Below are 25,902 nucleotides of genomic sequence, written 5' to 3' on the forward strand. Positions count from 1 at the left end.
CATTTTGGCTATACTCCAGGACAACTTTCTGTGGCTCTGCAAGGAATACTAGCCAAGAAAGAAAAGAAGACGGGGGCTTTGTCTCCGAGTCACGGAAAGTGGATTGTTCGATTTAGAGGAGCAGACGAGTGAGTGGAAGAAGTTGAGGCGCTCGGTGCAGGATCGCTAGTGCTGAGGTATAGGCCGTTCCGCAGTGCGCAGGGACAAAGGCCCGTTGGCTCCCCTTTCCTGCATGGCCTTAATTGGCTGTATAGAGCAACAGAAAGCTCTCTATAAGCAGGACTCTTCTAGAAGTTTAGAAAGTCAGTTACGTTTGTTAACTGAACAATTCTGAACGCGTATGCTTCTTAACGTGTTACACCTACCATTTATGCTCCAAAGCTCCTTTTCGATAGCTTCAACGTTTCAGCCCCCCAGGCGGGTACCAGCATGACACAGTTATATACTTTTCTCATGAGGGGTACTGGTAAACTCCAATTTATTATCCGAGAATCTCTTCCAAATGCGACACACCCCAATCTTATCCTTCTAGTTATTTCATTCTCGTGGTTCGTATCTGCGGTCCTTTTCTACTCTAATCAAACGTATTAACTACGGCATTAGGGAGCGAGACGCACTGCAGCTGGTCAACGCATTCATTATCGCCCGCATTACCTACGGCACGACATACCGCCGCTTCGTAAGCAGGAGCTCAATCGGTTGAACAATCTTGTCAGAAAAGCGGTCAAGACAGCCCTGGGGCTTCCCCAATGCACGTCTACTGACCGCTTACTCCAACTTGTCGTTCATAACACCATTGAAGAGTTGCATGAAGCACACCGCCTGGCGCAACTTGTCCGCTTAGCGGCCTCGTCCACTGGAAGACATGTCCTTCAAACTCTCAATATTGCCCCACCCTATACCACCCAAAACCACGAAGATCTGCCACAGATTATCCGCCGAGCCATTACCGTCAAACCTCTCCCCAAGCACATGCATGCAGAATATCACCAAGACCGCCGACAGGCAAGAGCCACTCACCTCTCTCGAATATGGGACAGCCAACCGAATACTCTGTACATAGACGCTGTTGGCCCTGTTAACGGACACATGACCATTAACGTGACATCTCCAGCGGGCACTCTCCTCAACTATGCCTCTCTTCGCACCACCGAACCCAGTATTGCCGAAGAAGCAGCCATCGCTCTGGCCGCCGCCACTAATGCACAAGCTGCCATCATGTCAGATTCCCGCACGGCCTGCCGTAACTATCTTTGCGGACGCATCGGTGCCGCCAGCCGCCGAATCCTCGTCGCTAAACCTCCGGAAAGGATCAGTGTGATGTGGATTCCGGGACACCAGTCGATGCCCGGCAATGAAGCATGCCCATCGACACGCTCGCGCGCTCCTTCCCCGAGCCTCCCCTCTCCCGGATCACACGTATGCCTCCCCGATCCTTACATACACAGACCTGCTTGAACACTACAGGCTGTCTCGCCGTACATTACCTCCCCCTTCTCCCACCCTGTCTACTCAAGAAGCAGCAACTTACCGCCGCCTGCAAACTAATACCTTTATTACACCATTTCTTCTAAACCTCTGATACCCTTCCCTTTATTCCCCTGACTGTCCACATTGCGGTGAGCGGGCAACGCTCTACGATATGGTTTGGGCGTGCCAAGTTACCCCTTCCTTAAGCCCTCTCCCCCACCCCTGCAAGGAAGATTGGGAGGCCGCCCTGCAGGATCCCTGCCCGAAGCGCCAGCAATGGCTGGCTCGCCGCGCTGTTACTGCAGCCACGGCCAACGGGACCCTGGACTGAGCGCCCCCCCCCCCCCCCCTCGCTGACTAAATAAATAAAGATGCTCTATCCTCCTCCTCCTCCTTACACCGGTCTTCCGACGCCTTCCGAAAATTCGGTGATCGGCGCGTACGCGCTGTGCGACGGCTAGTGCGCGTGCACGAGGCTGCGGACGCCGGTCAGTGACTCATGGACACTGCTGACCAAACTCTAGGCATGCCCATATTTGGTATCGCGGGACGAAAATCTGCCGACTACTCTCTAGAGACGGGAGTAGTCGGTGGCTACGCCGACGCACTATACGCCGATGCAGCGTTGCAGCCCAGTGACGGCTAGCCACAGCATTCGGCATTCCAGCCCTTCTTCGGAGCCCGTGCCGTACCCCGCCAACGCAGCGAAGCAGCCCAGTGACAGCGAGCCGTAAGCGAAACTTAGCCAGTTGTTTTAATTAAATATGTTTAAAATTATATCCCGAGTCTGTGCCTCCATCTCCTCATGCCCAGTATGGACCCAGGACCACTTTAAGTGACTCAAGTCATAACATTGGTGTCAGAAGTGGGGATTGAGCAAAAGCTGGACTGTACTCCCAGCGAGAGGAGCTTGAGGCATTGACAATTTGTTAAAAATGGAAGGAACCCAGTCAAGTGCACAGCTTTTTGGGGCAAGCATACTTGCTTTAGCTAGCACTGTAGAGAAACTCACTGGTGACGATAAAGGGCCGTCTATCATAAAAAAAATTTTGTATGGTAGAACAAGTAGGAAAGATGGACGGTTGAACTGAAGAACAACGGTTGGGATGGCGAAAGGTCGAATGTCCAGAACAGCACATGATATGATTTTGCCTGTAGAGATGAGGGAGTCTGGGAACGCGAGAACATTTGCTGAATTTAAGACGCTAGCATTCAAGTACTTTGACAGGGATCCCCCCCCCCCCCCCCCCCCTTCCACCCCAGTGTAAAGCTCCGGCGGTTTCTTGACGCTAGACAGAAGCCGGGAGAAGACGCACGCGCGTTTGCTTCCCGTCTTCGCTTCCTTGATAATGACACTCTAGCGCGAGAGTCAGTGCCTGATAGTGTTAAGCAAAAGCACGCCAAAGAGCTGTCTCTTGAGCATACGAAGTGCCAGTTTATCCCCGGGCTGAGGGATCCAGTGCGCAGGTTTGTTCTGTCGAAGGCGCCAGCTACTTTTGAATGGGCTGCTGAGGCAGCCGTAGACGAAGAGCGCAACTAGTTGTTGGTCTCCAGTGAGTAAAACGTCATGTTGATAACAGAGCTAGAGGCTTAAGCGCGGACACAAGCGTAACACTGCTAGCCGATAGGCTAGACCGACTGGAGGCGCTTCTTGCGGAAGGATTAAGATCAAACAACAGAAGCGATTTCCGGCATCGCGAAAGGCAGATTCGCTCCTATGCTTGTCGAGGTTGCGGGCACATCGATGGAAACTGTCCCAGGATAAGCCGCAAGTTTGAAAGTACAAATTAGTAGCAGCTTACACTGGTGGCGGCGGAACAACAAACTATTGTCCCAAAAAACGTGTAGTCGCGTCTCCCGCAGCTGAGCCGGTTGTGAGCAAGAGCCCGAATAGCTGGGTTTATTGTAAGAGTGTTTGGCGATCGTCCTGCCCGATTGCCAAATGTGTGGTGAATGGGGTCACTTGCAATCTGTTGGTCGACTCTGGCTCCAGGATAACACTCATAAAGCAAACGTTTTTCGATGTGCTTACGAAGGGAGATAGGCAGGTGCATGAAGCCCGACAATATCTTAATATAAGGTTTATGGGGATCACCTGCAGGAGCGGATCTCAGAACTGGAGGCCTGTACATTTTTCCGATTTACTATCGGAAACGAGAGCTTTGACCATCCCAGCTACATTTGTTCCGACGCTGTGTCGCTACCGGATGAGATGGCAGGTATCGTGGGTCAGGACATGCTGCGGCAACATAGCATCGATCTCATAAGACAGAACTGCCTTTCCTGTCGAGGGAATCTGATACCATTGGAAAAACAAGAGGCTGAGTATGTTGCACGCGAGGACTATGCGGAGCAGCGCGAGGAAAACTCGCCAAAACACGCGGGAGTTAGTGTTCGGACGACTAGAGAAACATTGGTGCCACGTCGGTCAGAGATATGTGTGGGCGCGTTTTCGGATCACATTAATGAGGGGCACATAGGAGGTCTTGAACCTGACGGCTCGCAATAGGACTAAGTGTGGCGGGGTCAAAGAAAAGAGTTCCTGTCCGCTTATATAACTACTCGCAAGAGCTCAGATTGCCGAAAAACAAAAACGTAGCTACATTTACTACGGCTGAGGTGGATGAGATGGATGCTGCAGTATGCTTCACAAGGCTCGTCAGTGAAGGGAAAGATAAAGAAGCGATCCCCCATTTCGACCTCTCTCATATCGAGACCCAAGAGCGAGATAGAGTTGAGAGTCTCCTACATCGTTACTCTGATGTATTCGTTGCATCAAAGCTGGACATGGGAAGGTGCGGAGTGATTAAGCACCGTATTTTACCGGCGACTCACCACCAGTGTACCAACGGGCCTATAGAATTCCTTACTCACAAAGAGAGGAAATGTATAAGCAGGTCCAGGAGTTGATAGAGAAAGGCATTGTTGAGCACTGCAAATCTCAGTGGGGAGCGCCGGCGCTTCTAGGTGAGAAACCCGACGGTTCATTTCGATTGGTAATAGATTACCGGCGGTTGAATTCCGTTACGAAGATAGACCCATACCCCCTGCAAGTACAGGAAACCCCCGCGCAGCTTGGGTGAGCAAAATATTTGAGGGTTGTCGACCTTGCATCGGGGTTCTGGCAGATCGAAATAGATCCGCAGGATGTCGAAAAAAACACATTTAACACCCCATCTGGCCATTTTCAGTGGAGACGCATGCCGATGGGACATGTAAACAGCCCTGCCGTCTGGCAGAGAGCCGCGGACGTAATTTTGACTAGTCTGCTGGGAAAGAGGTGCTTCGTCTACATGGACGATGTCATCATTTATAGCAGCACCTTTGCTGAGCACTTGGAGGCAGTCGAGGAGGTGCTGATCAATTTTAGGCCGCTGGCTTAAAATTGAAACCTTTGAAGTGCCAACTTCTCCAGCAGCAGGTGAAATTCCTTGGACACATCATTTCTGCGGACGGAGTAAAACCCGAACCAGATAAAGTAAGTAGCGTCCGTGACTTCCCTAGGCCAACTGGAGTTCAAGGTGTGCGCGAGCTTTTGGCTTAGTCCGATATTACAGAAGGCATGTTCGAGACTTTGCCCGAATCGCGAAGCCATTGACTGCATTAACTACAAAAAACATCGAGTTCTTATGGTTCGATGATACAAAGACGGCGTTCGAGGAGCTAAAAGAAAATCTAGTAACGGCCCCTTTGCTGAGATACCCAGACTTTAGCGAGCCCTTTATTGTGGCTACCAACGCCTCCAAGTTTGTTGCAGGCGCGGTGCTATCTCAGACCTTTGACAGCAGGGAGAACCCAGCCGCGTTCGCAAGCCGGCAATTCAGCCCAGTCGAGCAGCGTTACAGTGCCACTGAGAGCGAGTGTCTTGCGGTAGTTTGGGCCGTGCAGCACTTTCGGTGCTATCTCTACAGCCGCAGGTTCACGCTAGTGACCGACTCCTAGCACCTTAAGGGGCTGCTAAATGTGAAAGAGCCAAGCTCGCGCTTCGCGCGGTGGAACCTGCAGCTTCATGAATATTTTTTTGAGATAGAACACAAACCTGGCAAGGCGGATACTAACGCGGACGCATTAAGTATAAATTTGGTTCGCACCATCAGCGAGTTTTGTCCGGCCACAGACATGGAAGATCTCCGCACTGAACAGCGAAATGACAAAGCACTGGTTAGGACCCGGACAATGCTTATATGGTGGACAACTAAGGGAGTCTGCGAAAGCGCAACCGGCCTACTCGGTCAGGAAGAAAGGCTGGCCAGGCATGGGAAAGAGTCGTGGTGCCAAGGTCACTATAGTACCACGCATTGAGGGTTTTTCATGATGCTCCGTACGCGGGCCACTGTGGAGTAGCAAAGACACGGAGATGATTGGATCGCTATTACTATTGGCAAGGCATGCGTTCTGGCATGCGAGACTACTGCGCTAACTATCAATCTTGCCTAGAAAGAAAGACCTCGAAAACCCGCAGGCCAGCACCCTTTCAGGAATTGGAGGTCTCGACACCTTTTGAAAGGGTGGGATTGGATACCATGGGCCCGCTTCCAACGACGATGACATGAAACAAATATGTACTGGTGTGTGTGGATCGCTTGACGAAATATGCTGAAATAATGGCACTGCCTGAACAAAAAGCAGAAACCGTTGCGCGTGCCTTTGTAGAAGCGGTCGTTTTTCGGCACGGCGTTCCAAGGCAGCTGTTAACGTATCAAGGGTCAAACTTTCGAGATTGATGAAAGATGTCTATCGGCTTCTTGGTATCGACAAAGGCAGCAACCCCTTACCACCCGGCTTGCAACGTTGCTGTGGAGAGGTTTAACCTGCAGACCGCAAGCCAGCTGTTATCCCCCTACGTTTCACGAGATCAACGTGATTAGGATTTATGGATACCGTTCGCTGTCTTCGCGTATAACACGGTGGTACATGAGATCTGCGGTGACTCGCTTTTATACCTTTTATTTGGCCGCGGCCCAGACACGCCAAATGCGGTCGTTGACGGACAGCGACGGATGCCATACGAGTCGCCGGGGGATTATAGACCAGAACTGACATCTAGATTGTAGGTGGCCCATGACATGACAGCGGAAGCATCACGGGAAGCAGCCTACATGAGGAAAAGGCAGTATGAAACCAGGGCTAGGACGGTTCCATTCAGGCTGGGAGACCGCGTGCCCCAAGAGTGCGTGCAGGTAAAGGCAAGGCTTGCCCGTAAGTTGGCCCCTAAATAGAAAGGACCATACCGCACAGTAGAGTAGCTCTCGGCAGTCAATTTCAGGATTCAGGAGGTCGCAGGGGCATCGACGGCTGTGGTTCACGCTAACCGACTAAAGCAAGCACCAGCCTACTCGTCACTTGCCGAAACGGTTGGTTCACGGGTAAAAAGGGGAGAACGACCACCGCACAGTCCCTGCCATTGTTAACAACCCCGCATTAGAGCACGGGGGCAAAAGCAGTCGCAGACGCAGGCCGGTGGCGCCCTCATTGAGGGGGAGACATTGCAATCGGCCGAAACTATAACGCAGATAACGTTGCAACAAGCAATGCCAGTTGACTCGGTTCCCGCTCCCTCTCTCCATCCAGCTGCTAGGTACCACCTCCGTAACCGAGTGGTTGGCACAGAAGTCCATAGCTAATAGCTAGAAAGGATGAAACAGCTAAACTGTCTCTTGAAAAAAAAAATTGTTTTGTACCTAACGTTCACATTGATTTGAGTTGTTCTTGTTTCTTCGTTTTCGAAGTTTTTGTATATAGCGTTCATTATTGTCTCATTGCGCACTCAAAGGGTATTTACAGTGAAGAATACTTTTAAAATCATACCCTGGCTCAGTGCTCGTGACGAAGAATCAAATCAAATCAAATCAGTTTATTTCCCATCTAACACTACAGATGGAGGAATCGTAGAAAGCGGCTTGACTAAAGGTTGTGTGTGTGTGTGTGTGTGTGTGTGTGTGTGTGTGTGTGTGTGTGTGTGTGTGTGTGTGTGTGTGTGTGTGTGTGTGTGTGTGTGTGTGTGTGTGTGTGTGTGTGTGTGTGTGTGTGTGTGTGTGTGTGTGTGTGTGTGTGTGTGTGTGTGTGTGTGTGTGTGTGTGTGTGTGTGTGTGTGTGTGTGTGTGTGTGTGTGTGTGTGTGTGTGTGTGTGTGTGTGTGTGTGTGTGTGTGTGTGTGTGTGTGTGTGTGTGTGTGTGTGTGTGTGTGTGTGTGTGTGTGTGTGCGTGCGCGCGCGCGCGCGCGCGCGAACATTCTTAGAAGGAGTGGATGTGACGACTCGTGCGCGTGCATGAGGCTGCGGACGCCGGTCAGTGACTCATGGACACTCCTGATTGCCATCCGGGCTTCAAGTGGCCGAACTCTAGGCATGTCCATATCTGGCATCACGGGACGAAAATCTAGCCATATATGGACAGCCACCGACTACTCCTTACGGACGGGACCTGTGAAAGGGCGAAAGGGCAAAAGTCGCAGGGGAGCTAACAAAGGCAACCGGCTGCCGCGGAAACCGGTCGACCCTTGAAAAGGAGGCACAATAAAGGAGCGAAAGGGCGTAAAAGAGGAGGCGAACGGGAAAGCGGGGGAGAGGAGGAGGAAGATGAGGAGGAAAGGGAAGGAGGTTAATCGGTAAAAGAAACCGGTTTTCTACCCTGGTGAGGATCGCAGGCAGCGGACGAGACGGTCGAACAGAAGACGAGCAGGGCAGAAGACTGGGGCTGCGCCACGACCTGCGAGCGCGGGGTCTAGCCGCCTAAGTTGGGCCCTTGTCAAGTTGGGCCCCTTTTTCAAGTTGGGCCCCTGTCATCCTGCCCCCCCTCCTGGTAGCTCATCCCCTCGCCAGCTGGAAACAAGGAAGCAGCGGCAGCCATCGACATTCCACCACCTATCGGGACGAACACATAGCCCTTCGTCGGGGCCTGTGCAGCACTACGTCGAAGCAGCAACGCAGCCCAGTGACTGCGAGGCTCGAGCTGCATCATTCGGCATTCCAGCCCTTCTTCGGAGCCCGTGCCGCACCACGCCAACGCAACGACGCAGCCCAGTGATAGCGAGCCGTAAGCGAAACTGAGCCAATTGTTTTAATTAAATGTGTTTAAAATTATATCCCGAGTCTGTGCCTTCATCTCCTCATGCCCAGTGTAAACCTAAGACTACTTATAAGTGACTCGAGTCATCACAGCTGAGCAAGAAAAGGTGGGAGGGGGGGGGGGGGGGAGTGGACTAACGTGAGACATTTACCAAATTGGAAGATGAAAGGCATCAGACAAAGCACTGGCTTCAGTCACATGAGAAATGACCAATAATTGAAAGATATACGTGTGCAGTAATGATAACGCGTCCCAAGTTTGCATTCAAGAGCTAAATTTACCCATAGTTGACACTTGACTACGATGATGATTATTCTTGAAGAGAATAATTAACATTAATGTCAACATACACAGGGTCCTCCGCTCATATTTTGAACGGAGGCCTTTTGAAGGCAGTGACTGTGTTCAAACTGAGTGCTTAGACGACTCCCTACTATATTCCTGAATCTTGGTGGCTATTACTTTTCTTTTTTTTTTTGTCTTTTTAGATGAGCTAACTACGATATCAGGCGCTAGTACAGGCTGGCATATCGTACACAATCACCAGTATGTCCTGTCACGGCCGGTCTCGAGGGAGAGAGCGCTTCTCTTCTCTTACGGCCTCTCCAATGGGGTCTGTTTCTACCGCCCGCCGCGCCTCGGTGGGGTCGCCACCGCCCCACTGCTGCTCCTCCGCTACAGCCGTTCACGCGCAAGGGAAACGCGCACTCGCTTTTAGCTTCGCCCGCGTCAGTTGCAACCGGCAGGTCCTGACATTTCGCCCCTTATGGTTTATACAAAATCCGTAATCAACATCGAATATTTATCGTGTACGAGAAATAAAATACAGTCAACAATCCGCTCACGCGTGCGCTCCTTCGTCAGTGCGGCCGTGCACGGTCGAATGAAGCTTCGGGTACACTTTAACATTTTTTACACCTAAGTTTTGTGCAAAACTAAATTTACCAGGCTATGCAATGTTCCTTTGAATGTTTTCAGCAGGTGTAGCGCGACCTGACGTGAGTGCATGGTGAACTGTTGGGTGGAGATTCTGTCAACCGCTACCGTTTTCGTTTAGATCAGAAGAGGCACGGGCAAAAATTGATGGCGCGTCTCAGATTCAGAGTAAAGAACAAAAATTTACTCATATAGTAAAAATTTCACTTGTCGAGTGGAGTGGGCTGTTCTAGCTTCGTTCAAAACATACCAGTCGGTTGAAAGACCGAAAATGCATATGTAGTCTTGCGGCTACTTTTAATCAAGGAAATTGGCATAAACAGTTAAGCAGAATCGAAAAGAGCGGCAAACAATAAAAAAAATTGTCCTTCAAAGTTACACATTGCGCTATATGTTCATCAATTCATCAAAACGCGACCTGCGTCTAGAAAGTTCAGTCTCAAAATCTTCCTGCATGGCTTGTGCACATAAGGAGTTGGCCTCTCGGTCTTCTCTGTCACTTTCCTGGTATAATTAATTGAGAAGAAGAATTCTGAGAAATGTTTCAAATATCAAAGAACGGACCTAATAACATAGCTGTTGTCAATTCCGGGCAACTCTGTGTTGAATTCTGAAATGCTGACTGAATCAGGATCTTCAGTACTTCGAGAACATTTGTGTGTATAGTAGGTGCACGGCAGCTTTTTCTAAAAAAAAAAAAGAAAAAAAAAAAGCTTGTCCAATACGGCAACAAGCTCTGGTTTCGGATGATACAGTTCACTAGAATATTGTCCTCGTAGAAGAGCGTACTACATGGGGCTGCTTCTTTCGCTAGTTTCAAGAAGAATAGAGCAAGCGTCACACCCGAAGTTGATTAACTAAACGATATATTCAGCGGCGTAAGATAAACCGGAATATGTGACAGTGGGAAATGGGATGGTAGGAGATGCCATCACTTCCTTCAGTGCTTTGATTTTGCTCTCAGATTAAACGTCTGTCTTGACAATGTAGTCATGTGCCGCTAGCTGTTACGGCCCTCGCATCTAGCATATATCATTCCCTTTCGCACATTAGAGAGTTTTAGAATAGGGGGCCCCAAGCTTTGGGGCCCCCAAGGAGCTTGGGGCGTCGAAATGCGCATGCGCAGAACGTAAGGCGCGCTTGGGGTCTTGGGTTAACGCTAGGGGCGGCCCCTATTTTTCGGAAATAGCGTTCGCCCCAAGCCGCCGTTGGGTCGCTTGGGTTACGGCAACATGGCGGCGACCGGCCAAGCGGCGGCCGTCGCCTCGGCACACATTCGTCGTCACCGCTCCATGGTGTCACGCGTTCATGGCAAACGAAAGGCCAACGAAGCTTATGCTATGTCTCATGATGCCCGCACCACCAAATTTTAGCAATAAAACGCCCTATATTTTCTGATTGCTTCCGGATTTACCGAGCTGCTAGGCCTAGCGAGTTCGCCTCGTTCGGTTGCCATGGGGACCAGACGGCGGAAAGCGCGGAAGGTTCAAATGAGTTTTCCCGGCCTCGGCCTGGATTGACAATTGGCCGATTTCGTCTTGTATGTCAAAAACAGTTTGTATAACTGGTAGTTTTGTGCAATAGTAGCACTTTTTGATTAACAAAATAGTGTTCTTGGCTCTTATTTATTTGAATGCTTTTTCTTGGTTTACCGTTGTGGCGCTGCAATCGACGAACGCAAGCCCGGCTCCGCTGCGTCGGGAAAACCCCTATTCTAAAACTCGCCGCTCGGCTAGCACGTTGCGCCGCCGCACGCTATTTCCTTGGGGGCCCCAAGCCTTGGGTCACCCTATTCTAAAACTCCCTATTAACCTTACTTTCCCGGAGAGAGCCTTAATGGGTCGCTATATAGGGCTTGAAATGAGTCTTCAGTGAGAGCGTCCTTCTTTAACGCTTTAAAGTTTCTTGCATACTTTCGATACAGCAGGTGAACTCATTTGTAAGTCATTACATCGAGTATCACCTTCATCATTTATTGGCCTCTTTTTACCACTTCGAGCACAAGTGGTGTCATGGATATCAAACCACTTTTTAGTGCTTTCATAACAGGCTTAATATCATGTAAAAATCTCATTAAAACAATGTTTATTTGCAAAATTAAAATAATGTGTATAATACCACACATTGGCTAATATATGAATTGTAATAACATTTAAAACTCAACTCTACAACGTTTACTTTGACTGTTATACTAATCTTTTATATCATGCAAGCATTTAGCAATTTACATTACATTTTTATGAAATTATTTTCATCTTCGGTGTTACATGAATGGTTTCGCATCTAGCGCTAAAGACGGTTTTGCTGTAGCAGACAAGTTGCTGTCATGTTAGCCTTGGAGAAGCTTCGATGTGATCACTTCTCATTCAGTGTTTTTTTTTTTTTGTTCCTATTCTTGTACAGGCTTAGGAAAAATTCGGACTAAAATGGACAAAAGTAGCTACCATGCCGCAATGTATGCCATGCTTGTCGAACGTTTGCTGAACGACAGTGTTTTTTATATCCGTTCACGTGTGTAGTACGTTGACGACATGCCGCTGCATCATCTACGTTCTGTGTTTAATTTCGGGGCTGCACTAACCACGAAACTCGCGAGCGACAGCGCGAAACCAGGCAAAAGCCACCCGCCGCCGCTGAAGCAGACGCGGAGCTAACAGTGAGCAGGTCGTGCCCCTTGCGGTGGCGGAGAGCGCAACTCAAGGAGAAACATTCCCATTGTTCCCGCGGCGATTGAGAAGGCCGTAAGAAAGAGCGCGCGCTCTCCCCCGAGACCGGCCGTGGTCCTGTGTACCGGCTATGTAGGCTATATGTAACGAAGGTATAGGCTAGTGAAAGTAACTGAAGGCTGCTGAGAGTGATATGGGTTAGACTGCGCCATTTTTTCGCTCTTCAGACTCTATTGATTAGGAAAGACTAATTAGCTAACTTATTATTTATTAGTTGGAAGAACAAAGTGTCTGTACAAAAGCTGTAGATTGTCTTGAAAAAAACTGCTCATTGGAATATTTGTACGAAGCTATGTTCACTCAGGTACCCTTTTCCGGACTGCATAGGTCGGCAGGATCACCTGCGAGCCTACTCACTTGGGTTCACTCAGTTAAGCACCCATTAAGATCATGATCGAGTCGTGATTGAGTCTGGACTCATCCCAGATAGCAATCTGAGTAGTGAGTCTGGACTCGCATTTTCATCATGATCTGAGTCGCGTGTCCGGGCTCAGGTTCAGATCATGATTTGCATTCTCGTGACGATGGTGTGCACTTTCTTTTTCTGATACGTTGACAGCCAAAGTGAGGACATATTTATTTCAGCGACCAAGGACGCTTGAGGGCGAGGCGGATTGGCGATGCCCCTCTCTCTTGGCGACCGAACGAACGTCTTCTTGCGCGTACTGCCTGGCCCATTTTGTGCATTTTGCACGGGATTAATGTTGTCATTCTTAAACAGCATAAGAGAGGCCTAGTCAAGACATCTTTTTTTTTTTTTTTTTACATTTTGTTTATGCATGCTGACAAATTATATTCCCCGCCGGAGTTGCGCAGTGCTCGAAGGTAAACTAAAGTTTTTCGCAAAAAAAAAAAAAGAAATGAGTTGTGTGCGGCATTTTATCGTTTTTTTTTTTTCTTTTTGCCCGCTGAACAAGACTATCATGCTTAAAAATGCCAGAAAGGAGCGCAAACGGCAGTTATTACGAGAACTTAACTGAGTGATTCTTGAATTTAGGGGGGGGGGGACGCGATCAAGGGGGGGGGGGGATTGAAGGGTGGGGTGGCTTGCTCCCCTATTGCCTCCTCATGAGAGGGACACTGTTGGGGGGCTATGCCTGGGTGGGGGGCGAATATCATTATTATAAAAAAAAATAATAATAATGATATTGTTAGGATATTACGAGAAAACGAGCACCAGCGGGGCCGCCCTCCATGCAAACGACGCTATCGTCCGTAACTGGCCGTGCCCATCATGACGTCAAGCTCGGTGCCAGGCCGGCGCCGGCGGTGTTGCTGCGTGCGCGTTGCTTAAAGGGCAACTCCGGGGGTTTTTTGACATTCGAATATTGTAGTGAAACTTTAACCACAGGTTCTTCTCTCCGTCCTGACGCATTCTACAAAATTTGAGTGCCGTACGATAATCCGTTCACGCGCAATACGGCTTTAAAATATGCCGTTTTCATGGCTTAAGTTGAGAGTATTTCTGCGGGCAACACTGAGTTTCTGACGTCACAAACAGTATACAGGCGTTAATGTCTACTTCCCGCGTGATTATGAAATTGTGAGGCTTATATTGAACAACCTCAGACATTTTACGCAGTGCGGCATGATTTCCATACTTTATTTTCACCATCCAACGCACGTACGAGGGTTTTTCTAATACTGAGTGTGACGTCACCATTTCGTCAAATGTGACGTCGCTTCTGGCCGTGAAATCAGTTTCGGTTTCGATTTGCTGTTTTTCTTTTTTAAAAATACTTCTAATTGGAATTTTGGAACACGGTTTTTTGTGTTGGAGTCAGGACGTGCCGAGGAATGTAATTCAATTAAAAACACAAAATGATGAAAAAACCACCGGAGTTGCCCTTTAAGGGGACTTGAGAGCTCGTAATAAAATGTTATTGATTATTCGAACACTCCAAAACGCCCTGAACACTCACAGTACGCGTTCGAGCAACCAACAGTTTTTAAAAAAGAAAACGGCGCTACGAAAGACGCTGTCGAGTATACATCGACAGCGAAAGCAATGTCATGCACACTTATGCGAGTGGAAAAGCGCAAGAGCTGGCCCGCTTTAACAACTGCCCTTTACACACTGAAACTCGTTTCAGTAGCAACAAAAGGAATAGGTATTGTGTATGATGCAATCCTAGTTGACAGCGCGTTTATACAACCTTCGAGTATAGCTCAACGGCGCAGTGACAAACGCACACGTACTGCAGCTACCCGCGTACCCATCCTATATTTGCAGCTAGTTTGCGCGGTGCGCTGTTTAACGCAACGCCGAAAATGGTCTGGCTTCAGCCGCATCATGAAATCAGACATGTTCGCAGCCCCTACAGAGCCGGATGAAGCGAGCTTACCGAACGATGCCGGCAGCGAGCGTGGTGGACGGGCGCTCTGGACGAGCGCACTCCCTGGTCGTTACTAGGCCTATTGTTTCGCATCGGCGCCACAGCAGACGGAGCTTGGAAATTGAGCAGCGCTGTAGTAAACGGGCTACTCGTAGAACTGTCTACTGTAAATCACTTTATCTCACAATGAAATGAAGATATCATTTATCATGGCACCGCCTTAGGAGATGAGCTAATGTTTGGTTCGGTTTGCGGAGTTTAACGTTCCAAAGCGACTCAGGCTATGAGAGACGCTGTAGTGGAGGACTCCGGAAATTTCGACCACCTGGGGTTTTTTAACGTGCACTGACATCGCACAGCACACGGGCGTCTTGCTTTTCGCCACATACAAGATCGAATGAGCCGCGCGACGGCACCGGCGACGGCCGCTATCACAGCTGTGAGGAGAATTAAAGTTGCTTGAGTCAGCGAGCCTCAATAAGGGTCAATTTTTGACATTTCGTTATCCCTGGGTTAAATATTTAAGAGAGCAATAAATTTGAGCACGCTTTCTTGACGCTAGCGCAAGAGATTCACGGACAGCTTGCGGAAGGCGCGCGGCTCGGCATGTGGAGGCAGTGCTGCGTTCAGACGATGCTTGAGAGCGCTGTTGCCCCGCCAGCAGCACGGCACTCCAGACACTGTGTTATAAATGCCTATTGTAAATGCAGTTTCGTTCTACCAATCATGCACTTCGTTTGCTGTACCTAATCGGTAATTTTTGACGTAGCCGAGAACGGCGGCAAGCTGCGTAACAGCGAATCGCGTTTGTTTTAAGTTCGGTATCCTCGGTTAAGCGTAACGACGGTGAAGCCAGCCATGCAACAGCGGTATTAACCTAATTAGGTGCGGGAACAATGACAGAATGACACCGGACTTCAGTTTCGCTGATTTAATTGGAATCCCAAGTGGCCGCAATCGCTGCCAAGGTTCGATTATCGTCATCGGCATGAAAATCATCAGTGCAAAACACAGCTGATTCCAAAGATAATATTTTTTTTCGTTTCATGACAGAGGCCCACAGCGCCGAAAGTTCCTTATCCTCTGGGAGACTATAAAGCACCATGTCGCCTGGACTACCAATCTTTGCACAACGGAAAGCCGTGCTATAGCCACGCCAGTTGCTTCACGCACTCACAAACATGTGTATTTTCTAATGACATCATGTCATTAGATAAGCGTCGTTCGATGTTCGAAAATTGTTTTCCTCGGAGGAAAACAATTTTCGAACATCGAACGACGCTTATTTTACAACTGAGCAAAAGAAGCTCACTAGTCGGAGGGCGTCGAAGCGCGCGGCGCGCCACTCCGCAACAGCTGCGTATCTGCTGTTTGACCTCATGGCATCTTTGAACACGCAGAACCTTCAGCAGGGAACGATAGAACTGGAGAAAACAAATAGCACCAGCAGCAGATTGCGCTGATCCGTCGATCACCAAAGCGTGGGATGGAGCGAAACAAGCGCGCAAAACGCGCGGCCGGCCTAGCCTGCCGGCCGGCATACCGGGATCGACGTCACATCCGCCTGTTCCCCAGTTTCAGCGCCCCACCCCCCTCCCCCCCCCCGCTCCCGGAAGCGACGAGGGCTTCACCGCGGCGCGTTTTTAACAAGTAATTTCTGTTTTCCTCATCAACAGAATTCAGAAAAAATTTACATACATGCTTAACAAAACTCCTTCTTTCCAACCACCGAATTTCATGCAATTTGAAAAACCGTTTCAGCTTCCCTTTAAGGCGTTAGACTACTGTGCCCAAGGATGCGGGATCGAATCCCGGCCTCGGCGACCACTTTTCGGTGGAGGCGAAAAGCAAGGCGCTCGTGTGCTGTGTGATGTCAGTGCATGCTAAAAAAAAACTCAGGTGGTCGAAATTTCCAGAGTCCTCCATTAGACGTCTCTCATAACCCGAGTCGCTTTGGGACGTTAAACCCCATAAACCAAACCTAACAAATAATGATAGTAATTTTTTTATTGTGTTTGATAACAAAATAAATATCGCGCGTGGCGAAAGCTCACGTTGAGAAAAATGATCAACCAAACTGCTTGAATCACTAAAAAGTGCAGCTTTATGCCTAAAGGTAATTGCCTTTGTCGGGGCCACCTAGGCAAAATAAATCGCTCAGGTCAGTAAGCACATGTGTGTCGGAGTGAGTGAGCATAAGCGGTGAGTCGAGATAAGTAAGTGAGCCGAAGTGACTGAGAGTCCAGGCCAGTCGTGAGTCAAAATGAGTGAGTTGATAAGTCGTGAGTCGAAGTGAGTCGCATTCAGTGGTTGACATCGAATGAGTCGTGAGTCGGAATGATGCTGAGTGGAGTCTGAGTCTATAAACGAGTTGGAGTTGATGATCTCGGTGAGCCCCAGTATGTACGAGTCTGCAGGCTTGAGTGAGCCCGCAGGTTGACCAAAGTTTTGTGAGTGAGGCTGAGTCAGCGCTCGGGATATCGTTGAGGTATAGTCTTAAAGCGTAACTCGCGCAATAAAAAAAAATAGAAAGCTTCCACATGACAGCGATGGAAGCTTAGAATTCCGAAACAAGTCACTGAGAACAAAATTTGGCTTTCTTTGGGGCGCCCTCACTTGTGGAACTTTGTGTGTACACTATAGACGAGAATGCAAGCGAGCCGTTGGTTACATTATATCTTTCTTTGAAGAACAGTAAATAAAGCTATGCGAACCATCCCAGGTAGCACAGAATGTGGGGCCCCAGTAGGTCCTATGTAGGCAAGTAAGGCTGGGGCAACCATCCTAAAACCTGCATCGATCCCCGATGGGGCAAATGTGGACTTGCCCTTGTTCCTTCTGCATGGGTCCCATAGCGGCGTTGCTCGGGCTAATGCAGAGCACTTTCCTGCATCCAGACCGCAAGGGTCCTTTGTCGGATATTTAAGGGCAATCCAACCTAAATGTGGGCTCTTTATGGGAAAGCCCTCATTGATCCGAAATGAGGCCGCCCCATAAAATCTTTGTGGGACCTACATCGGCCGTAGTGGGGCAAAAAAAAAAAAAAAGACATGCCCACATGCTGCCCCAATCGGCCCCTTGTAGGTTACTTGAGGGCAGGTGAAATATGAATAAGGGCTCAATTTGGGCAAGCCCTCGTGAAGCCCAAATGAGGCAGCCTTAGCTAAACCACTTTAGGTCCCACATAGGCTGTAATGGGGCTGGAAGGCGGGCGTGCCCGCATGGTACCAAAATTGGTCCTTTGTGGGAAATTTGATGGCACGTGCAACCGCAGGTGGGCTCTAGGTTGAAAAATAACACCCAGCCCAATTAGGGCTGTCTGCACAAAAGTGCTTTATATCCCACATGGGCCGTAATGGGGCTGGAAGGCGGGCAGGCCTGCATGATACCAAAATCGGTCCCTTGTGGGGAATTGGAAGACACGTACAACAGCAAGTGGGCTTTAGGTTCAAAAACAACACCCTGCCCAACTGGGGCTGCCCACACAAAACCGATGTAGGTCCCACATCAGCCGCAATGGGGCTAGAAGGCGTGCGTGCAATTGTGTAATGACTCTTTCCAACCTTTATGTGTATTAGATGCTGCCCTATATTACTATTACAGATGATTTGTATAACAGTTGTTGCCATGTTTAGTCGGTTAGAAATATTACGTGGCTTTAGTTCTCGCGCTCATGCAAATTGCGCTAAAAATACTAAAGCATACTGATTGCTAACTGTTGCTCCTAATGTGGTTGCTGTGGATAGTCTGCAACACTCGGCACAAAATTGCTGTTCAGAACACACATCTTCATAGCCTGAATAAATCTACACGAAGTCATTTAGGCTAGAATAATGTTAAAAATTATTGTAAAATTTATTATTGTGGCTGTTTAGAAAGGGCAGACATACATAAAATAATTACTTAATTATGTGCACAAATAATGACTGGGAAAACTTGGACAAGGGCTTCCCATCAATTTCCTACGTTGGACTCCTATGAGAATAATGTGGGCAAGCCCAAGTGTGGCTTGCGCTATAGATCCCGCATCGGTCCTATGTCATTATCTGAGGGGCTAACCGAAATAAAAAAAAATAATAATGTTCATCCAGAGCGGCTGCTCGAATCTGTCCAAAGTAGGACCATCGTGGGAAATTGGCGGGATGTTCCCTTTTGGCAATGCGGAAAAAATGTGGGCAGCCCTGCAAGGGCTGCCTGCATCGGTCCTTAGTGGGGCCAATCGGGGCTTTGTTGACAGCCTACGTCGGCCCCTCTTGCAGCACCCACATTGAGCCCACCGGGGCTGTCCTACATTGCCTACATCGGACCCACCAGGGGCCCCCCTTCATAGCCCACTTTGTGCTACCTGGGATACTATGATGGGAACATCGCAGCTATAGGCGTATTTCAAGACGATCTGTACAACTTTTGTACTGACACTTTGTTCCTGAAGTCAGCAATTAAAACGGTAACTAATTAGTATTTAGTGAATACTCAACTTTGGCGAGCGAAAAAAGAATACCGCAAACTGGGCCAGGCAACAGCTCTTGGTAGGTATCATTGGGCTGGGACACTCCTGGAATACATGACCGCGCTGAGAATTGCAGAAACCTGTACGACTGAGCAGGCGGTAGACATTTTTCTCGCAGCGTATAAAGGCTGCCAGTCGGCTAGCGAGCGACCCGTGCATGCCACTGGGCGCCTCTCAATACATCGCACATACGTCAATACATCGTATCTTATTCAAGTTCCATTTCGTGCGGTGGAGTCAATTTCGTCTTGGTCTTCTGATGGCGCAGGAGGAGCAAACCAATAGTAGGATAAGCGATGTTAAAACTTTCACTCCAATGTGAAAAGCGAGCAGGAGGATAAAGTTCGAACCGGAAACATGGGTGGCAGTCGCATTTCCCTTAATCCACACGTTGCTGCGCCTTCCCCTCAGCCGTTTATTTAGTCTTGCTCATCACGCCTCTCCCATCGCCAAAACGTTCACAAAGATTTCTCTTCCTCCTTATTCTCGAAGGTCCCTTGGTATCTCTATTAGAGGATCGGTCCGCTGCGAAAACGCTCCCATTTCGCCACAATCATAATCTGGCCCCGTGCTTAGATACGGGCAGCTACTAATCGCCCTGCGAGGCAGCTTCTTAAAGACTGGCTAGAAGGCATGTATGTCTGCAGCAACTGCTTCAACATCCGACAGGTTCACTTTATAAGCCCACGACGGTACCTACCTGCCCACTATGCCCGCTCTACAAGTGCTTAATGCGTCGCGCTCTAGCGCTGAATCGATGAACGTGGGCTGAGGGTGCTCCCTCTTCAGTGGTTTCCTACATATTTGAAGTGCGTGGCCGTGGCAAGCACACATTGCAAGACATCGCAAGGTAATTTTGTGCACCTCATCATCGGTGATATTCGTCCAAGAAGCGCTATACCGGGATCCTCACTGAATTGTGGATCCGGTGAGCGGTCTGATGCTGTACAGTGACTAGAAGAGAGAGAGAGAGAGAAAAAAACCATTAACCACTTCAGAAGGCAACAAAACCCCCGAAAAAAAAAGTCATCAACCGACAATTTCACAAAAACTTTGATCAAAAGCATCCCCCCCCCCCCTCCTTGTAACAAGAGAAGATGGCTGACAGACTCGGCTATTCTGGCTGCACGAGTGAATGCATATTATAACCGTGAGAAATAAACGCGCACAGAAATTATAAAGAGAGTGCGACAGAAAGTGAACGTACATACAGCAAAGTCCAGTTATCTGAACTTAACCGCCGTGGCAATGGGGTTGGGTAGGCGTATCCGAAACTCCAGAAAGTAATTTCAAGACTGCAACTAAAGCGCTTCGTTGTATATACATAACAAATACCTATGTCACAGTAGCAGTTCGCAGGAAGCGCATAAGTGCACAGAACAAACACTTGCGTATGAAAAAAAACAACAACAACAAAAAAGCATATTACCCCTGCAGTGCTTTCAGAAACAGGACAGGGGTGTTTGGTTGACGAGAGAGAGACAGAGAGAGAGAGAGAGAGAAAAAGGAAGGAAGGGATATTGGAACGATATCGACGCGAGGTATAGCGACTAGCAACAGATGGCTACCGCTAGGCACGCCAACTCAGAAGCGATGAATAGCATTTTTCTATGTCAAGAAAAACCCGGCGGAGGTTATGAGAGCATATATGAGCAACCCGCGAGGAAAAAAAAAAGAATTCTGCTTTCCATTCTCACCCCTCAACACATTAGCGAACTACTCACGATCATGCGGTCATATCGCGGAGATGAGGACAGATAGCGCGAGTATTATTACCGAAAACCAGTTTGGAATCACAAAGTGCGACTTCGCACACTAAGCGGAGTCGTCGACGCCCTCCAGAGAGCGCCAACGTCTCATATCGTTCATGTTTAAAAAAGAACGAAAAAATAGAAGCGAAATGAGCGCATCCCGCAAAAGCGACTCTCTTGTTAGCGGATCTCCGCTATCTCTGGGCTGACTATCCTTGCCTCTCTTTTCCATTCCTCCTCACACCCGCTGCCACGACGTAGACATACGCAGAAAAAAATTAAGGAGTAGGAAACCGAGGTCGCCGCAGTTTTCGAGGAGCAGGGCGTCTGCGTGCTCGCTGATAAGTTCCATATTTCATTGCGACACGAGCGCGAAAGCGCGTCGCTTTCCGCCCCGGGTGTCTTACCGAGACAGGTGGGGGCCCCCTCTTCTTTAACGCTCGAGCAGATTCGTAATCCTCCTCGTGCTTTCCGGCGGCGGCGGTGGGCACCGAATCTGGCGCTGCAGCAACTCCCGCGGGAGCCGTCATTACGCCCGCCCGGGTGTGCTGCGGCAGCAGGCGTCCATGAGTCGTGTAATTCATGCGGCCGAAGAAGGAAGCGTCACGAAGCACGCCAAGTTGGCCGCCGATCACGAGCCCTGCCGACGAGCGGCTACCGGACGCGGCGGCCGCGCTCCACCGACGGGGGCATGCCTGCGAATTCGATATATAGCCATCAAATTCCAATTCACGATCCGCATGCACTCGTGCAACCGGCGGTAGCTAGCTTCCACTGTTAGGATGCGCCGATGCTGGCCTCTTGGGGAGCTTTTTACGCGAATACATGGTGTATCTTTTCTTTCTTTTTTTCATGCTATTTGGGCTCACCGCTAGGCGGAGGGGGGGGGGGGGGGGGGGGGCGGCCTTTTGACTTTGCTTTGCTGGTGGTCGTTTACCGAAAACCACCGTGAAAACAGCAGGTGCCGGGTTCGTAGATACGGCTATAGGCCTCGTAATTGACGCAGTCGCAGCAAGAATGGGCCGTTGCGAGCCCCTGACACCTAACTGATAATTCTGCAGAATAGGAGAGCCGTTTAGAAAGTTACGTCAGCTCTGTGAAAGGAGCGGACACCTAATTTTCGTGGCATATTTTATGCTTTGCAGTGCTGCGTAAGACATTACATATACATCGATCAACCACGTGGCGTTCTCATATGACTATTAAATAATTTATAATCGAATTTTTCTGTCATGGTCTTCCAGTTTCGCTTTCAACATTGCTCTAACGTCAAATGTTTGTACACGTCGCGTGAGGCACAGAACTGTTATATAATCGCTGCTTCTTCATTTTTTTTGCCGTTCTGGCTCTCAAGGCCGGTGCTTGAGCCAGCGACTGTACAGAAGCAGCGATTATATCGTCTGCTTTATTCATGCCTCGCGTAATCTACCTTTGATGTCCCAGCCATCTTTCAGCTGTTGAAAACGAAGCAGAAACAGCGTGAGAGCGGAATTCGACCACAAATTATTCAGCGGTCGAACACCACGTGGTAATAATCCATACATACTTTCATACGCATCGTTACAAAGGACAAAACACACCTAAAGATAGGTGTTTACATTCCTTCAAAGAAAATAAGGGAACATTGAAATGACTTTCTCTTTTCCTTTTATTTTTTATTGATTAATGTTCGCTGGATGTTGGGGCCCAAAGGAAATAGGCTTCCTTTGGAATATACAAAGGTGAGAAGGCCACTAATTATTTGTACTACTTTCAAAGAGCCTTCTTACGGTTATCGAGTCTGTGCCGAATACAGATAACGTTTTTGAAATGCAACATCCTGGCATTGTTGAGTCCGGTCCGCGGAATAGTTTATCTCCAACTGAGCAGCCCAAACTTTTCCCTACTCCTCCTCTTCCCTCAAGAATGGTGAGGAATTCGAGATGAAACGAAACGTGAGTGCCGTGCACCGTCAAAGGTGAGGCAAGAAACAGTTAACACTAACGACTTCCTAATGAGTTGTCTCAATTACGCCGTCATGCTACCTCCTGTAGAGGAGCGTACTTAACCCCCCTCAGCGCTAATGCTCGCGCGCCCCTGACGGTGTTAATTGACTCATAAATATAGTCGTAGAATTCTTGAATTAACGCGGCGTTCGAAGCTCCAAGGAAAATGGATTATTCAAGCTTGATTTGATCCCCGCACTATTAGGACGTCCTCTTTTCGCAGCATCAATGCCAAATTTTTGCGGAAAGATTTTCGTTTTGCCATATTGAAATCAATCTGGCTGTTTTATGCACGGACGACCCGCGGTTCACTTTTCGCTACAAAGACTTCCCGCGCACAGACACGGAATGTACCTGTATCATCGTCTCCTCGACACCCTTCGGGAGACGCTGCTTGGCTTCTGCGAGCCTCTAATGGATGATCATTAGTTCCTCCTTGCCACACCAACACTGGCCCATGTTTGCGAGAAGGCAGAAATCCAGAGCCGTCTCCTCGAGACCGCCCGGCGAGCGCGCTCCTCTGCGCACCGACGAGACAGATTACGCGACGCGGTCGGCGGCCGGGCGGGCGGCGTCGTTGGGAGGAGGCGCGCGGAGGTGTAGGCGACGCGTCCGCGGGGTCTCAGGGCCGCATCAGTCATCCGCCGCCTGATGGGCTCATCAACATGGGCTCTACAGAGCCGTCTGCCTCGGCCCGCGCGCCCGTTAGGCCGTCGCGTTAGCGCTCCACGCTAAGCGCTCCGTGGAGACGGTGCGCGCGCGTTATACCACAGCCGGAGAGCTTCTGCGAACGAGCGGCAGCGCAGCGGTGCTAAATGGCTCCTCGGATGCGATCCGACGCGCCTTCGCGGTGGCACTCCCATCGCTGAGCCTCCTCAAACTCCACCCACGCCGAACAGCGGCGCACTCCAGTAATGCGACGCTATACTAGTGGAATCTATTCGATCGTTCGGGAATGCTTCGGAGGGCAGCACTTTCCGGAACGGTTCCTCCGTGGTGGCAATGGCTCTGTTGCGCTTTACTGTTGTAGCCTTCGGCCTGTTTCCTTTGCACCTCACTGCACTACAGTCGGATAGAACTGGAGTACGCAGGGGCGACCGTCCCTTAAAGGAGGCCCTCCAGTCAATGGCATCGGCCACTTGCCTGGTCGTCGAGGTCAATCCCCTTGCACCTGTCATTGTCACATCGCGATCGGTTGGGAGGTACAAGGGTGTTAAGCGTGACGCCATGATAATTGAACGACGCAACTGGCTCGAGGGCTTCCTTTCAGCGCCCACACTTATGAGGCCTGGACGTGTGGAGCTTTGCGCTGTTAGCCTTTGTCAGTGTGGATTGAGAGCAATGATTTGCGTGGTCATTATCTCGAAGTGGGCCCTTAAGCTGTCGAACAGATTCAAAGGTCCAATTCTAACGCGCATGCACACTCACATACCAAAAAAAAAAAAAAATGAAAATGAAGCTGCTGTTTCTAATGAAGACTGCAGTGAGATCAGAAATCGCGGCGTATAGAGTGGCCAAAGTGTGGTTGTTGCAGCGCCCCAGAAGATCCTATATCTGGCAATTAACTCTAACCTTCCGCGGTGTTGCTTGTGATACGCCTTCGGGACACCTCTAGCTTTCGTTCGCCTCCTCATCAAAAGTCTTCATGCCACAGGGTTTGCCTTTTAGTGTTGTGGGGAGCCTTCGAAGAGTCTTCAAGCTGCACATTTTGAGGCGAAAAAAAAAAAAAAAACATTGCTTGTCCCATTCTTGCCACGCCCTTTGGTCTTCAATGGTGCCGTGAGTCATTCACTATATATGCTGCTCACAGGAGACCAAGGGTCCCGAATACATTTAACCAATAATATACGCTCTGCAGGAGCTTGACACAGATGCCAGTTTGCCCCAAATTTTGCTGCCGAAAGTGTGAGGTATAGATGGACCCGCCACTTATTTTCCCGGTCTCGAGCATACCATATGACCAGCGTAGCGTCCTCGTCGCCTCTGAGGGAGGGGTCGCTACGCAGCTGGGCGGCCATTCTCGACCTCACTTTTCTAGCGCGTTACCTTTCAGTCGCTTTGTTCCCTCTCGCCACTCATCACGTTCACTTCAGCATTATTCGCCTTCCTCCCCCTTTACTCCTTTCCACCTCCCATTTGAGGACAACGACGATACCACGACTTGGGAGTTCAGCGCTAACAGCTATAGCGCAGTGAAAATTGACCTATACTGCTCAAATATTTCTGTCTGTCACGACTCACTACACGTGACGCGAGATAGCGTATTTTGCGAAATCGGCTGCTTTCGAAAGCTTCAGGAGACACCCAGCCAAAGCTAAATATTTCGTTTCGAACGAACAACATATGTTTACTCTTCGTTTCGAGCAAACAGAATAAAATTCGGAGGACAGTTACGCTCTATACCTTTAGAATTGTGACACTACTGCGCTATAATGGCTTCCATCTGCGGCTCTCTTTGCTAATCACTGTTCGCGCATATGAGTGCAATTTGCTGCTGGATTCAACGCTAAACCCTTATTTTGTGCCTCCGTTATCTCACACACACATATTAGAATACAGACTTCAGCTACCACGTTATGGGAAAGATAATCTCGCATAAATATAAAACTCCGCTGGTAGTGCTTTAAACCAATCGGATGCATACATGAAGCATTAATTATTCCTGACAGAAATTATTGCTTCAAAATGAATGTACTACACTAAGTAAACCGTATACGCATCGTTTCAGCACTGCTGGCTGTGAAGTGTATGTACTGCATGACAACTCCTCAAGATACAGACGCTGGCACTGAAAAGTCACTTTTCAGGAATTTATCTCACGGAAATACCCCTGCTTACTCAACGTCACCACAATTTTTATTTAGCTATATAGGAAGTTCCTTAGGAGGTTGTGTAGCTTCCCTTTGTAGCCGTATGGCAGCGCTTGGGTGGATGTCAATGAGTAATTACTTCCTTATTACAAATCTAATCCCCCTTGGGGGATTCCCCTAAATATTCGACCATCAACATCACCATGTGCCTTCTCTATACTCGAATACATTACTTTCCGAGAGAAAATTCGCGCTTGGAGGCTTTGTAGCTTTACCTGAACTGGGCTTATGCATATAAAGGAAACGAACAG

The 25,902-nt window shown here is 49.1% G+C and overlaps 1 long non-coding RNA gene across 1 annotated transcript in view; it reads right to left on the minus strand.

The window, feature by feature from the left end:
* Window positions 1-21,470, minus strand: part of LOC146205503 (uncharacterized) — a 35,249-nt gene extending 13,779 nt beyond the window's left edge. The window contains exons 1-2 of the long non-coding RNA XR_014703200.1: window positions 21,204-21,470; window positions 19,910-19,999 (exon numbers count right to left, since the gene is read on the minus strand). This is a non-coding gene — a long non-coding RNA (uncharacterized LOC146205503). The remainder of the gene's footprint in view (window positions 1-19,909; window positions 20,000-21,203) is intronic.
* Window positions 21,471-25,902: the final 4,432 nt, after the last annotated feature.

The sequence above is a fragment of the Amblyomma maculatum genome, chromosome 1, assembly GCF_055883805.1.
Source record: "Amblyomma maculatum isolate TAMU_Amacu chromosome 1, ASM5588380v1, whole genome shotgun sequence".
NCBI classification, from domain to species: domain Eukaryota; kingdom Metazoa; phylum Arthropoda; class Arachnida; order Ixodida; family Ixodidae; genus Amblyomma; species Amblyomma maculatum.